The sequence below is a fragment of the Papaver somniferum genome, chromosome 1 (genome assembly GCF_003573695.1).
Source record: "Papaver somniferum cultivar HN1 chromosome 1, ASM357369v1, whole genome shotgun sequence".
Taxonomy (NCBI): Eukaryota; Viridiplantae; Streptophyta; class Magnoliopsida; order Ranunculales; family Papaveraceae; genus Papaver; species Papaver somniferum.
Genome location: NC_039358.1, coordinates 218,701,712 through 218,707,109, shown reverse-complemented (window position 1 = coordinate 218,707,109; position 5,398 = coordinate 218,701,712). Strand labels below are relative to the sequence as shown.

Below are 5,398 nucleotides of genomic sequence, written 5' to 3'. Positions count from 1 at the left end.
AGGAGGGAAACTAACAAGAGCCCTTCCTTTTCCCTACACAAAACGTATACACTAGTATAGATCGTTAAAAGAAAAGTAATACGCTCTTAACTAGATGTAAACAAACCCGAACACGAGAAACTGATGGGAGTAAACCAAATTCGGTAAGGAGACCACATCATATAACTAGTGTGCAAGCATATACACCTAATATAGCAAGCACACAAAAAGTGCACCCATGTAACGGGTGTACAAGAAAATACACCGGTTAATTCTTACTTTTAGGATTAAGCAATATCACTAGACTGGGCAGTAAACCCCATATAATCCCATGTGCACTCAAACAGTTGTTATGGACCACTTAATCTACACATTAGATAAGAATCATGCAAATGAGATAATGAGTCAAGACGGATAAACTTGTACAATTGTTAGGTCGCAAGAGTATAAAAAAAAATTGCTTCATACCAACTTACGCTTTGCAAGCTTGTAGTAGGACTCAATTTTATTTATTTATTTTCCCTAACCTATCTGTGCACCTAAAATGGACCAATCTCAATAAGATTAAATTTGCAATCGAACAAATGCGAGTAACATTTTTATTGAAATGTGAACATTTTGGAAAAATAAAGCAGGTTCGTTATAGGTGACCACAAGATGTTTAGCATTTATAGTCTTTCCATGATTAAATTAGGTCAACCAAATAAAACAGCAACCAAACAAAAATGGTCAACAACACTATATATATATATTGTGTAATGGAGTGTGGGACAAAGATAACGTGAACCCAAATACATTAGTGATATTACCTATTTGACAGTGCTCACACGGAGGACGTGAGCAGGTCTTTAAATCTAAGGGACCTCTCTGATCCTAAAGTCACATTGTTACTTTCTCATAATCTGATCTTAGTCATTCATAGTTATTAATCAACTGTTTAAACTGCAGTAACATCATAATTTGGAACTGATTTCCCGGTAGCAATATTAACCAAAAATCAACAAAAAAAAACAAGCTAATGTGTCTTGCGATCAGTATAGAAAGTTCAATGCCACGTTGAAATTGATCACAAACTAACTGCTTTATCTCTAAGAGATCACTCTCTAACTCAACTTTGTGACCCAAACTAAAAATAAGAAGTATTTCCCTAACTTAATAACAAATATGTAAAATACACACTATTTAAACAAACATAATGAAAGAGAACGAAAATGTAATTTTGCATTTATGTAAATAAAAATAAAGAAGTGGAATTCGATTGAAGTAGTTTTGTACCTTCTAGCATGTTGCATAACCATTTTTCTTTCTCCTCAATGGTATTTGTAAATGTCTGCAGCAGTGCATAGAGATTTAGCATAAAGCAAAATAATAAGAAAAACTAAAAGAAATGTAACCAACAAAAAAAGAAACTTGAAGCTAATAACACTACGGGTACTTGACAAAAGAATTTCACTTGAACAACTCCTAATGTGGGAATGGAAAGACATTCAGTAAGAGATGAATCGTTTTGTTTCATTTTTGCTGCCAAAGATAGACCAGATATGCAAAGTAACTTTGTCATCCATGGTTTTCCATGTTTCAATTAACATCAAACTTCATTAGATCCTCCTCAACTGATTGAATCGAGAAGTGGAAAAGAAAACTAGTTCAAATTGAACACCAAATTCTTCACATTACCGGCAACTCTTGTCTAGAGATGAACCGATGGAGTAATTCACAGCTAAATAAGGTATTAACGGGTCGGATTGCACGATAACTACATTTTCAATACAAAATAGAATCAAAATCAAAATCCAACAGAAGAAAATCAAAGCCACAAAAATGAAACCAGCAATTTATGTTCATAACTACCTGAAAAATCATAGGAATTGCTTGTTGACGAACAGAAACATCGAGATCTTTATTTTGGAATTCGAAATATAAGTCATGGAAGGCATAATTCAAATGAGAAAAGTGATGGAATGGTATCAGATTGGTGTTCTTCAAATCCTATTAAAGAATTTTCTAGCTCGTACTCCATTGCTAAATTAATTAATTATCTCTTTTTCTTCTTGTTTTTCCTCTTCAATAAACAAACTGTAGAGAGAAATGAAAAGTGAGGGTTTACTCGGTTTTAAAAAGGAAAGGAAAGGAAATGAGAGACTTCAACATCCAGTGAGATTGAGACTGAAAAAGATCCAGCGCAATCTCTCTCCATTTCTAGGGTTTCAAAAAAAAAAACTAGACCGAAAATGACAAGAGATTGAGATTGAAATTGAAATTAAAGAAATTCGAAATGAATAATCGATCTGAGACAACGTGAACAACTAAAAGTCTAAAACCTATAGTTTATTTTTCACTGCAAAGCTCTTTTTACAATGGACCATGAAGATATGATTCAGAACAAAAGTCGAGTGCGATTTCTGTAGGGGGTTATTTTTGACATTCAAAATGTAAAATTTTGGATTAAATCGTTCATGAATGGACTGACTCGTTATAAATTGGCTAAATTTGGATCTCCTGATACTAGGCCTGAGAGCGTAGGACTAGACAGTCAAAAGCCCAATAATTTTGGGATTAAACGTTAATTTCTACTTCTTAGAAACACCAAATCGGAGCAAAATTAGGCATCTTTAGCGTGTAATTGTAAATAAAGAAGTAGTGGGGGAAGGAATAAGTAGTGGCCTTAATCATAGTTTTGCAAAAACAAAACTCTAGAATAAAATCACAAATTTTCTGATCTATTTTCCAAACCCTAGAATCACAATTCTCTGATCTTTCTCGTGTTGTTGTTTCTGTCAATTATCAACAATGGTGAGTTACAGAGTAGCAAAAGCTTCAGAATACCTAGTAATAACTGGTTATGGTATTCCAGACATTAAACTAGCAAAGAATGCATGGATTCTCCCTGGTCAAACCTATTCTCGTTTCGATATTTCCCCTGTAAACTACACCTTCGAAGTTCAAGCTATGAGTTCAGAGAAACTCCCTTTTCTTCTTCCTGCTGTTTTCACAATCGGCCCTAAAATTGATGATCATGATAGCTTGTTGAAGTACGCAAAACTTCTTTCGTCTCATGAGCGTCATGCTCATGAAGTCTAGTTCTAGGTATTATAGAAGGAGAAACTAGAGTTCTTGCTACTTCCATGACCATGGAGGCTGTTTTCAGAGGTGCTAAAGAATTCAAGCAAGAGGTGTTTGATAAAGTTCAGTTAGAGCTTAATCAATTTGGGCTGTGGATCTACAATGCGAATATCAAACAGCTTGTTGACGTTCCAGGGCATGAGTATTTTTCGTATTTGGGGCAAAAGATTCAGAACGAAGCTGCAAATCAAGCGAAAATTGATGTTGCGGAAGCAAAGATGAAAGGGGAAGTTGGTGCCAAACTGAGGCAGGGACAGACCATACAAAACGCGGCAATGATTGACGCTGAAACCAAGATTATCGCAACTCAGAGACAGGGAGAAGGAAAGAAAGAAGAAATTAAGGTTAATGCCGAGATTAAGATCTTTGAAAACCTAAGGGATGCTGATGTTGCTCAAGCTAATGCTGAATTAGCTACTAAGAAGGCTGGATGGGCACAATCTGCTGAATTGGCTCAAGTGGAGTCTGTCAAGGCTGTTGCAATTAAAGAGGCTGAGCTGCAGAGAGAGGTGGAGTTGAAGAATGCTTTGACTCAGACTGAGAAATTGAAGGCTCAGTATCTTAGCAAAGCTAGTGTGGAATATGATGTCAAGGTAATTTTTACTGATTCCTCTATCTTAATGTTTGTGTTGTCAAAGGCGCTCGCCTAGGCGCACGAGTCCATAGGCGCCTAGTTTAAAAAACCCTCAAGGCGCAAAAACTGAACAATTTTTTTTTAAATCCTTTTTCTGGGTGCATAGACGACTTAGGCGTGCCTAGGCGCTAAGCGAGGCGAAGGGTTTGGCGCCTCGCCTCGCCTAGTGCCTGACACAACATAGCTCCCAAATTCATTCTAACTAGCTTGGATATGATAATAGGATTAGCACCAATGGAATTAACATTTGATTGCTATAATTAGGTCCAAGAGGCAAACTGGGAGTTGTACAAGAAACAAAAGCAGGCAGAAGCTGTTTTATTTGAGAAGCAGAAAGCAGCAGATGCTCAAAAACTTGTTGCGGAGGCCCAATTATTCGCGAAACAACAGGCTGCTGATGGAGAATTATATGCAAAAAAGAAAGAGGCCGAAGGAATGGTTGCTGCAGCTGAAGCACAAGGAGTTTATGTTCAAACTTTGTTGCAGGAATTTAATGGAAACTATGCTGCATTGAGAGATTATATGATGATTAATGGAGGAATGTTTCAAGAAGTTGCTAAGATTAATGCAAGTGCTGTGCAAGGTCTGCAGCCAAAGATCAGCATATGGACTAACGGAGATGGTTCCTCTACTGGGAATGGTAACCGTACTGAAGGTTTTGCTGAAGTATACAAGGCGTTGCCACGATTGTTTCAAACTGTGGAGGAACAAACTGGAATGACTCCACCTTCATGGTTGGCTGGACCTCCAAACACTCAAAAGTTGGAGGAACTGACCCCGCCGTTGGTTGGACGTGTTACCAACACTCAAAGGTGGGTTTGATTGTGAGTATTACCGGTAGGCTGAATTGAATTTTGGTTCTCTGAATCAGTAATGTTTAGTAACTTCTTGCTCGTGCTAGCAATTAAACAGGTTAATTACTGTTATAGCTTTTGAGATACTGAGTTTGATTGCAGTACTAGTTGTTTAGGATTTTTAGTAGTCTGGTATAATATTTCATTATTTTGGTACTTCGATCCGAAACTGAAATGGGAGTTTTAGCTATTATCACAATTTTGGTGACTCCCATATACATATAAGGGCATTGTCACATTTTTCTTATTTTTGAGTTGTTGGAGTTTTGATACGCAATTTCACTTGAGATGGGAAGTTATGAGAATCCTTTGCCTCTCATGTTATATTCATGCCATGTATGACAACTTTGCTCAGTTTTAGTTGTCCATTCATGTTGGGGCATGCTGTGTGGCTGAAAGAAGACACTGTCAAGGCTATCCATTATTTTGTGCCTCTGCTAGAGCGTTTATCAGATCATCGTATAATACATAGTGCTGGCGTCTTCTGGATTTTTTTTCTTTGCATTGAGATTCCATCAACATTTCTTTTCGCGTGCGTTCTGACATTGTTTTCACAAGCTGGCCATGCTGACACAGAAAGTGTTCGTTGATAGTGCCTTCTTTGAAATGATATACAAAATAGGCTACCAAACCAAAAGTAATACCTACCCAAATGAGCTATATTTGGCCATAAAGCTACTGTTGATGGACAGTGTCATAAGCATGAGAAAATTCTCGGTTGTTTCAAAGGGCAAGGCACATTCGTTACTGATGAGGTGCATGTGTGTTTTTTTTAGCAAGTCTCTTAAATGGCTAGGTGTAGGTGCAT

At 37.1% G+C, this 5,398-nt stretch overlaps 1 pseudogene; it reads left to right on the top strand.

The window, feature by feature from the left end:
* The first annotated feature begins 2,627 nt into the window (after positions 1-2,627).
* LOC113337087 lies at positions 2,628-4,820 on the top strand (annotated as a pseudogene).
* Positions 4,821-5,398: the final 578 nt, after the last annotated feature.